The sequence below is a fragment of the Pyrus communis genome, chromosome 15, assembly GCF_963583255.1.
Source record: "Pyrus communis chromosome 15, drPyrComm1.1, whole genome shotgun sequence".
Classification (NCBI taxonomy): domain Eukaryota; kingdom Viridiplantae; phylum Streptophyta; class Magnoliopsida; order Rosales; family Rosaceae; genus Pyrus; species Pyrus communis.
In genome coordinates this window covers 15,055,420-15,066,475 of record NC_084817.1, presented here as the reverse complement: position 1 = coordinate 15,066,475, position 11,056 = coordinate 15,055,420, and the positions used below count along the sequence as shown (strand labels likewise).

Sequence of the window (11,056 nt, the reverse complement as noted above, 5' to 3'; positions counted from 1 at the left end):
GTAATCAAAGTTGAACTTCTTGATGGCCCAATATGCACGGTGTTCAAGCTCCATTGGCAAATGACAAGCTTTCCCAAACACAAGGCGATAAGGACTCATGCCAATGGGTGTCTTGTATGCTGTTCTATATGCCCATAGTGCATCATTCAACCTTAATGACCAATCCTTCTTTGTAGGGCTCACAGTCTTCATCAAAATGTTCTTGATCTCCCTATTGCTAATTTCCACTTGTCCTGAGGTTTGAGGATGGTACGGGGTTGCCACTTTGTGGTTGATGTTGTACTTCTTCATCAAGGATTCAAAGGGTTTGTTGCAAAAATGGCTGCCACCATCACTAATAATAGCTCTTGGGGTTCCAAACCTACAAAAAATCATATCCTTAAGAAAATTCAACACAACCTTATGATCATTAGTTCTTGTAGCAATGGCTTCAACCCATTTGGATACGTAATCCACTGCCACTAATATGTATAAGTAGCCAAAAGAGGATGGAAATGGTCCCATAAAATCGATTCCCCAAACATCAAAGAGCTCCACCACCAAAATGTTGTTCAATGGCATCTCATTTCTTCGGCTAATGTTCCCCATTTTCTGGCACCTATCACACTTAGAACAAAAATCAAAAGCATCTTTGAATAAAGTAGGCCAAAAGAACCCAGATTGTAAAACCTTTAGAGATGTCTTTTTGGCACCAAAATGTCCTCCACATGCCAATGTATGGCTAAATGTTAGAATGCTTTGTTGCTCACTCTCTGGGACACATCTCCTAATGATTTGATCAGGGCAATATTTAAACAAATATGGTTCGTCCCAAACGTAGTGCTTTACCATGGCAAGGAACTTCTTTCTTTCCTGAAAAGAAAGGTCATTTCTCAGTATACCACAAGCAAGATAATTAACAAAATCCGCATACCATGGTTCTTGTTCTTGAACAACAAGGAGTTGTTCATCTGGAAATGATTCATTTAGGGGCAAAGGTTGTCCAACTCCATGGTTTTCATTAAGCCTGGACAAATGGTCAGCCACAACATTATCACTGCCCTTCTTATCTCGAATTTCCAAGTCAAACTCTTGTAGTAAGAGTATCCATCTAATCAAGCGTGGTTTAGCATCCTTCTTTGTCATCAAGTACCTAAGGGCTGCATAATCAGAAAACACAATAACTTTAGATCCCACAAGATATGACCTAAACTTTTCTAAGGCAAAAACAACAGCAAGCAACTCCTTTTCAGTTGTGGAATAGTTAAGTTGGGCATCATGCAGAGTCCTGCTTGCATAGTAGATCACATGTGGAAGCTTGTTCACCCTTTGCCCTAAAACTGCACCAATAGCATAGTCAGAGGCATCACACATTAATTCAAAAGGTAACGACCAATCTGGTGCCATAATAATAGGGGCCGAGGTTAGTTCATATTTCAAAGTATTGAATGCATCCATACAAGCCTTATCAAAATGAAATACAACATCTTTAGCTAACAGATTGCATAATGGACGAGTGATCATTGAAAAGTTCTTAATGAAACGACGATAAAAACCCGCATGGCCCAAAAAACTTCTTACTCCCTTCACAGTGGTGGGGGCTACCATATTGGTGATGACGTCAATTTTGGCTTTGTCCACCTCCATTCCTTTGCTAGAGATTACATGTCCCAACACAATTCCTTGTTTCACCATAAATTGGCACTTTTCCCAATTGAGAACCAAATTTATTTCCTGACATCTTTGAAGTACTAAAGAGAGATGGTTAAGACATTCATCAAAAGAGGAACCAAACACTGAGAAGTCATCCATAAATACCTCAATGAATCTTTCTACCATGTCAGAAAAGATGGCCAACATGCATCTTTGGAATGTTGCTGGAGCATTGCAAAGTCCAAAAGGCATTCTCCTGTATGCAAATTTACCAAAGGGGCAAGTCAAGGTTGTTTTCTCTTGATCATCCGGAGCGATTGCAATTTGATTGTAACCTGAGTATCCATCCAGAAAACAATAATGTGAGTAACCTGCCAATCTCTCAAGCATTTGATCTATGAAAGGCATAGGAAAGTAATCTTTTCTAGTGCTAGAATTCAACTTCCTGTAATCGGTGCAAACACGCCAACTGGCCGTGGGCTTTGTGGGCACAAGCTCATTGTTTTCATTCCTCATCACAGTGATTCCCACCTTCTTAGGCACCACCTGAATAGCACTCACCCATTTGCTATCAGAAATGGGATATATGATCCCCACATCTAACAATTTCAACACCTCATTCCTAACAACCTCCTTCATGTGTGGATTGAGTCTTCTTTGTGGCTCACGGGTTGACTTTGCCCCTTCCTCCAAAAGAATCCTATGCATGCACATGGTAGGGCTTATTCCCTTGATATCTGCAATAGACCAACCAAAAACTGATTTGAACTCTTTTAACACCCTAATTAGTTTATCTTCTTCATTTGGGGTGAGGTCAGAAGCTATGATAACTGGAAGAGTTTCAAATTCAGCTAAATATGCATATTTTAGATGTGGTGGAAGTGGTTTAAGTTCAAGTTTTGGTGCTTTAACAGTAGAAGGAGTTAGATGTGACATTGATGATTCTAAAGGCTCTAAAAGAGGTGAAACATTCAAAGGATATGGTGCTAATGCTTCCAAGGCAGCTACTTCTTCCATGAGTGCATCGTCCTCATCAAACTCATCATGAGATTGACTCAAAACAGTTTGTAAAGGTTCATTCGATTGTGCCTGTAAGAACTTAGAGAATACAAGTGAATCAAGCACATCAATGGCATAACAATCAAGAGATGAAGAAGGATGAGAAAGAGATTCAAACACTTTGAATTGAACTGTCTCTCCTAACACTGTCATAGTGAGGAGTCCATTTTGCACATCAATGATGGTCTTGGCCGTGGCCATGAAAGGTCTCCCAAGCAATATAGGCAACTCTCGGTCATGTATAGGAGCTTCTTCCATGTCCAACACTACAAAATCTGCAGGCAAGATTAGTTTATCAACTTGAACTAGAATATCTTCTACTATACCTCTTGGATATTTCACGGATCTGTCTGCAAGTTGTAATGAAATGGTGGTGGCTTTCAAATCTCCCAAACCTAGTTGAAGGTACACGGAATAGGGCATTAAGTTGATGCTAGCACCCAAATCAAGCATCGCCTTCTCTACTTTCTTATCCCCTATGGTGATGTTGATAGAGAAACTTCCTGGATCCTTGAGCTTTGGTGGAAGTTTTCTTTGCAAAACTGCACTCACATTCTCAGACACCACTACCTTCTCATGTGGTCCATACTTCCTTTTGTAGCTGTTTAACTCCTTGAAGAACTTCCCATATGCTGGCATGTTCCTAATGACATCAAGCAAAGGTAAGTTAACATTCACTTTGCTTAGTATATCAAAAATTTCCTTCAATGACTTATCCTGCTTGCTCTTGGCAAGTCTTCCAGGGAATGGTATTGGTGGAGTGTAAGGTTTCTCGGCCTTGTGAAGATTTGGTGCTTCAAGTGAGGAATTAGCATGGCTTGGTTCCTCATTTGGTTTCTCATTTTCCCCTTGAGTAACACCTGCATTCACATGATCATATTCATTAGTAACTTCCTTGCCAACTCTATTATCAATAACCTTACCACTTCTAAGTGTAGTGATTGCTTTGGCTTGCTCTTGGTTCCTTTGGAGTATCACGGGTTGGCTTGGAAACTTTCCAACCTCTCTTTGGTTCAAGGCATCTGCAATCTGTCCCAATTGTGTCTCCATTTTGGTAAGAGCCGCTGAATGTTGTTGGAGAGTGCTATTTGTGGAATGTTGGAATTGCAAGGTGTTTTGGGCTAACAACTTAACCGTATCCTCTAGAGTAGTGGCAGGTTTTGGTTGGAAATTTTGGAATTGATTGTTGTTCTTCCATGAGAGGTTGGGATGATCTCTCCAACTTGAGTTATATGTATTGGAATACACATCATTCCTTGGCCTTTGATTGTAAGAATTCATGAGGTTCACTTGCTCTTGAACATATTCGGGATAAGCCTCCCTAGATGGACATTGATGAGTAGGATGGCTTGGTATGTTGCAAATGGCACACACTTCATTTGATTTTGGCACCATGTTGAGCACGGCTTCAAGCTTCCTTTCTAGGTTAGCTACGTGAAACAAAAGATCATGATTAGAGCTTGTTTCATAGACTCCAACTTTCTTACCCCTTAAATCTTTGTGTTGAGCATTCGATCCCAACATCTCATAAATGTTATATGACTCTTGAGCATTCTTTTTCTTCAAAGCTCCACCTGCTGCATTATCAACAGTTGATTGACATGTTTGGGTTAGTCCATCATAGAAAATTTGCATTTGTAAGTGAAAAGGTAACCCATGGTGTGGACATTGCATCAAGAGGCCTTTAAAGCGCTCCCAACACTCATTGAAAGGTTCTCCATCATCTTGTTTGAAGTTGAAGATTTGTCTTCTTAATGTGGCTGTCTTTTGAGTGGAAAAAAACTTCTCCAAGAACTTCTTAGCCACGGCATCCCATGTGGTGAGGGAACCTGGTGTTAGAGTCATCAACCAACTCTTGGCTCTATCTTTTAAGGTGTAAGGAAACACTCTAATCCTCAAATTTGCTTCACTTACTCCCTGCAAAGGTAAACCACTCACAACATTGTAAAACTCTTTAATATGAGCTAAAGGGTCTTCATTAGGTAAGCCATAAAATGAAGGAAACATATGGAAATGTGAAGATTTGAGATCATAGTTTCTAGCTTCTGTGGGCAGCAAGATGCATGAAGGTGAATTTGGTATGATTGGTTGAGCAAAGTCCTCCAAAGCTCGAAGTTCATCTTGGTTGCCCGCCATCTCTTCTTCTCTTTCCCAATTATATTGCTCAGATCCTTTACTTGTTGAACTAGGTGAATTCCCTTCCTCTTCCTCACGGCTAATGGATGAACTTGATGGCACAAAGTTGTCCAAAGTGTGGCCCTTCAACCGTTCAATTCTTTGGCCTAACTCAACAAGTCTATTTGACATATACTACCTGAAACAAAGTAACACAAGTTTGAATGAAAATCAAGAATCTACCTACAATGAAAAGAACAAAGTTTAACTAGCAAACAACAATGAAATGAACAAATTTTAAATAGCAAACAAGCAATTACAAGGGACTGAAATCAGTCCCCGGCAACGGCGCCATTTTTGTTAATGTATTATTCCTTCCTAATGCTAGAATATATTTAGTATAATGGCACAAGCAAGGGTGTCGAATCCTCAGGGACTAATTGGACCTATGTAATTACTTGTTTTGCAAGAACTCTATGAAATGAATCAAACTAAATAGAATAGGCAGATTTGTTGTTGTAACTTGAAAGTATAAGAAAGTGAAGTAAACACAAATAAATGACTCAACAACTAATAAAATGAGATAGTACCAATGGAGATGAAGCTAGGGATTCGGTTTCACCATTGCTAAACCAAGTCCATGTTTGTTAAGTTAGTTTATACTCATTCATCTACCTATTTCTTGAGTTTGTTTCACTTGGACATGATCAACCATATGATGTGTGGATTTGATCAAATGTCTCTAATCATGAACCTAGTTGTGATGTGCAACTTTGGTTCATAATCAAGAGTATGTAATGCACAAGAAACTTTCATAAAACCAAAGGGAATAACTCGGCAGGATGTTTGCTAAACATTCCCTTCATTCATTCACATATCTACCAAGATTATGCATGATGTGTGTTTTAATCTTGGCTACACAACTTAGTGATTAATTCAAATGATGATCAAACATTATAATCAACACACTAAGTCACCATTAAATCAGAGAATGAAACAAGAAATAGATGGACAAACTGAGCATTCTAACTTAATTACATGGCAAACTTTGCAAGGTTACATCGAATCCCTAGAGGAGGATTAGTTACAATTCATGTTTACAAAAGATTTAACATAAAAATATAAAACATGAATGAACATAGAATTAATAAGAAGAAACCCTTGAAGCAAAACTGATGTTGAATTCCTTGAAGAGTGCCTTCGGTGTTGGTTTTCCAAATGTGGTGCGGATGAAGGTAGATTGGTTATGGTTGAATGGTTTCTGCCCTTGGGACAGAAATGGACAGAAAATGAAGTGAAATGGGAGAAGTTATGCGTGTGTAATGGACTGAGTGAAGAAGAAAAATGCGGAACCCTTGTTGTGTGAAGTGAGACTTGTTTTATAGAAAGGAATGTGGCTCCAACACTCAGATTGGATCTCCCTCTGCACAAGTGAGATGGAATAGCATAAAATGAGCTGGAATTGATGGGTTTCTGAGGTAGTGGACGCATGGCATGGACAAGATCTGCAAGTATGTGTTAATGTATTCAAAGAAGCATATGCCCTTGCTTCAACAAGTGAGTGGAACCTGCAAAGGTGAATTGGCCATTTGAAATTGTTTGTACAAATCTGGAAAGGGGAAGAAAGCACACGGCATGGACAAAGGGGGCTAGAATCACATGGAATGATGGGATGAAATGGATTTCTGAAATGATGGCTGCAAGGAGTGGACATGATCTGCAGGTATGTGGTTTGTTTAATCAAAATGCATGTGGATTTCTGCAAAGATGAAGTGGAGAAGGGAAATGGAATGCACGGTCAGATTGTGAATCATCCATGTGAATGTGGCTGAGTGGATTAATTGATGGAAGTGGATGTTTTTGGCGCAAAAGGGAGATGGACAAGTAGTGGAATGCACGGCACAAGGTGTGAGAAATCTGATTTGGTGCTAGAAGTGCATAAAATGATGGGATGACATGAGAATGCATGTCCAAGGTTGTGAACATGCATGTGAATGCATGTTTTGGTGTTGGAACCACATAGCTAACTTCAATGTTTTTGCCTTGTTTAGAATCACCCAATATGGCCGAATTGCATCTCTTAACACTTCACATCTTTTCTGGAATGTTTTTACTTCATTTGCCTTCCCATTGATCCAAATTCCCACTTGGCTGCACACTAACACCAAATAATGTAAAATGCAACTAGTTTAATCCAAAACAATCACAAAGACGCCAAATAAGGAAGATATAAATGCATGCAAAATGTGACTTATCAAGAATCATGCCAAAGCAATGCAAAATCAAGAAAAAAGGGTGGATCAATTGGAGAAACAAATTGGGCAGATTGCGGAGTTTGTAGGGCAATTCCGAGACCAAGGCAAGCTCCCAAGCTCAACCATTCCAAACCCAAAGGGAGGGTTCGAAACTGCCAATGCAATCACCTTAAGAAGTGGCAAGGAAGTTGGAACCACCCCACAACCACCAAAATCAAGCCAAGAAGAGGATGAAAGGCTGTTGCAAGAGGAAGAGAGCAAGGGCAAAGCCACGGCAAGGGTGGAGCAACCCTTGCCGCAACCACTTCAAGCTCCTAGGCCGTCCAACAAATGTAAGCTAGGTCCAAACTCAATTGTTTCTAATGTGATTCCCCCAAACGTGCCCTTTCCTAGCAGGTTTATGCAAGCCAAGATAGAGGAGGATGAAAAAGACATCCTGGAGACGTTTAGGAAGGTGCATGTCAATATCCCACTCCTTGATGCAATAAAGCAAATTCCAAAGTACGCTAAGTTTTTGAAGAAGATTTGTACAACAAGGAAACGGATTCGGGAGAAAGAGGTGGTACATGTAAGTGAGAATGTCTCTGCAATATTGCAAAGAAAGTTACCACCTAAATGCAAAGATCCAGGTAGTTTCACCATCCCTTGTGTAATTGGTAATAAAAGGTTCGAACATGCTATGCTAGATTTAGGTGCATCAATTAATGTCATGCCATACTCTGTTTATGCATCTATGAATCTAGGAGAGCTTAAAAATGATGGTGTTATTATTCAATTAGCCGATCGATCTAATGCATACCCGAGAGGAGTTTTGGAAGATGTTTTGGTGCAAGTAGACCACTTGACTTTTCCTGCAGATTTCTATGTGCTTGACATGGAGGATTCAACCCACTCTCTACCATCACCACTTTTACTTGGACGACCTTTCATGAAAACAGCCCACACCAAGATTGACGTGGCCAAAGGAGCCTTAACTATGGAGTTTGGTGGTGATATGATTAATTTTAAAGTTTCTGAATCTATTAAGAATACTAATGATGTTCGTTCTTGTTTTACCATTGGTATAATTAAAAATTTAGGGCAGGAACGTTCAGCACCAATCAAGAAGGATGCATCTAGAACCACCATCGAGGAAGGAATTAGAGTGGAGCACAAGGAGCACGCCACTACCCTAAAAACACCAAATATGGTCGTGCCTAGTGATAAAATTGGCGAGATGGTGGCGGCCCTAGGGGCATTGGCACAACATCCTAGTAAGTCTCCAATCCCAATTCCAATTCCCATTTCAACTAATAGGTTGTTACCTTCTTTGGTGCAGGTACCCAAGCAATTTCAAGGTGGTGGGAGCATTTACATGGGCTTTAGGAACCCAAACCCCACAATCAGGGAGGATCACTATCCCCTCCCATTCATTGAGTGATGCGAGAATTATACGCACACAAATTAAACCCTCTTTTCGTCAAATTATACGCACACACCTTCCACATTTCAGCCACATGCACTTGTTCCTCCATCATTGCACCAACAACAACCTTGCCATGCACTCCCTTTAATTAATTCAATCTAGCTGTCATTCACATGCATTTCATTCATCATTTCTACCCCCACATGTCCCTTTAATCATTCAAACATGCACTCCCTTTAATCACATGCATAAATCAGCCACATGCATCTCCCATCACCATATGAGATTTCCATCATATTCACATGCATTCCATCCTTTAAAACATTGCACATGCACTCCCTTTAATTAATTAAGCCACATGCACTCCCATCCATTTCATCATTGCAGCCAACACATGCTTTCACATGCATTTTCAGATTGTCCCCTTGCACATGCAGAACGATCCCTACTTATACATATACTACAATTTGACGAAAAGAGGGTTTAATTTGTGCGCGTATAAATCTCGCATCAAATTTTGGCGCCGTTGCCGGGGATTAGAAAATTTGCTAATCCCTTGGATTGTTTTATTTTCGTTTGTTTTTATTTTATTCCAGATTCTTATGTTATTTTGTTTCTTGTTCTAGGTACCAGTTTATGACTCGGAGTTCTCATCCGATTCGTGAACATATCCTGGAGTGATTGGGTTCTTTGTCCGGCTGCAAGACGTAAAAGAAAGCGCTACTTGGGAGGCAACCCATTGCATGTTAAAAAAAAAAAAAAAAAAAAAAATCATATATTAAATAAAAAAAAAAGAGAAGAAGATACTAAACATGGAGAAAGATGGAGCCTTCACAGAGGTTGTTTGCGTGAAGCCCCACTACGAGGCGTCGAAGCAGAAGGCATAGAAGCGGAAGGCATAGAAGCGGGAGGCATAGAAGCGGAAGGCATCGGAGCGGAAGGCATCGGAGCTAGAGCATTCCAGGCCTCAATACTTGGCCAAGCGCTGGATGACCCAGGAAAAAGGTGCCTCTGGAGATAAGCAGCAAGCTTTTGACGGTCACTTTGAATCCGACCTTCAGATTCTTGCAGCTCATCAAGCTTCCTCTTCATGCCCGCCGAATAGTTATTTACAAGTACATGCAAACTTCTATTCTCGTACTTAAGCTGTTTGATCTCCTGCTTAAGACTTTCCACCTCTCCCATCAACGATTCCACTTGGCGGGACCGAGCAAGCAGGCGTTGGCCCATGTTGGACACAGAGCTCGCACACTGAACACTAAGTGCGAGGGACTCTTGAACGGCCAACTCATCGGACCGTCCTGACAGCAGCCTACTATCTTTTGGAGTGAGGAGGTTCCTAGCTACTATTGTAGCTGTTGTGGCGTCCTGCATCACAGAGTCTTCACCTGAAAGAGGACCGTTAGAAGATAAGAAAGAAGGGCGCCATACGTTACCTTGACGCGGCGCGGCCGTATCACTGCTGAGACTCAATTCTAAGCTAAGGTTCGATGGGTTTGCCATTTTTCAAAAGTGTTCAAAGAGATGGGGTGGATGGAGTTAAAATTTCAAAGGGCCGGAGACGATGTTCAAGAATGGGAATTCTTCAGAGTGTGTATGTTGGCGGTGATCGATACCTCTATAAGAAGCCAAGGCGACGCGTCCACCGATTCAAAAAGCCGGAATTTTCGGAATAATTTTGGCGACGCGTTCTCGGCTTTTCAGAAGACGTGTTCAACTTTGTCAAAAGATTTCTTCTTTTCAGAAAACACGTGGAGGCCATCATCCCAACTACACATCTTTAGCCGACAAGCGCAAAGTTCGGCGACGCTTTCTCTGCTTTTCAGAAAACGCGTGCAGCTTTGTCAAAAGGAGCCGCATCCGCACTACTACGTGTCGTTCAGAAAGCAAAGGGGCGTCGTTCAGAAATCGAAGGGGCGCCCGCTCAGAAATCGAAGAGGCGTCGTTCAGATATCGAAGAGACATTTGTCGACAAGGGTAAAAGAACAGTACCACCACTTGATACTATCTCTATATATGTCGACCTTCGTCTTTTATGGCAAGGCAAACCTGAAGAAAATGCCCAACTCTTCCTCACCTCTGAGGGCGCACTCCCAGCAAAGCCTCTTGAAATACTCAATTTTTTCTCCCCCAAAGATGATACCAGATGCCTGGAGTACAGATGACCCAGGAGGAAACGGCAGATTGAAGCATGTGCTGATTCATTCACCGCTTCTTCAAAAGCAAAGGTATCTCATATCATCAAGGTCAAAAGCAAAAGTATCTCATATCATGCTCTTTCCCTGTCTTTTTCTTTGTCCTTGTTCTTACTTGCATGGCAAAGTAAAAGAAGCAATCAGCCGGCACTTGGAGTCAGTCTTCCGATCTGGTTCCGACTGCCTGGAATTTATTCCTGGTTGCTTACCTAGCGTTGCTCTTGAGTAGTCATCTTCAACGGTTGATACACTTCCAGAGAAGGGACCACTCCTACAAAGATTGAACAAAGAAACAGATAAAAGGGGTAAGCTCAGACCTTCGGGGGAAACCAAAAGAACCATCCTGCTGCCCAGTTCAAGAAGTAGCACAAAGGAAAATCAACGATGGGCAGAAA

The 11,056-nt window shown here is 41.1% G+C and overlaps 1 non-coding gene across 1 annotated transcript; it reads left to right on the top strand.

Moving 5' to 3' along the window:
* Positions 1–4,342: 4,342 nt before the first annotated feature.
* LOC137718890 (small nucleolar RNA R71) lies at positions 4,343–4,453 on the top strand. The gene has a single exon (XR_011065971.1). It is a non-coding gene; the product is annotated as a small nucleolar RNA R71 (small nucleolar RNA).
* The last annotated feature ends 6,603 nt before the right edge of the window (positions 4,454–11,056 follow it).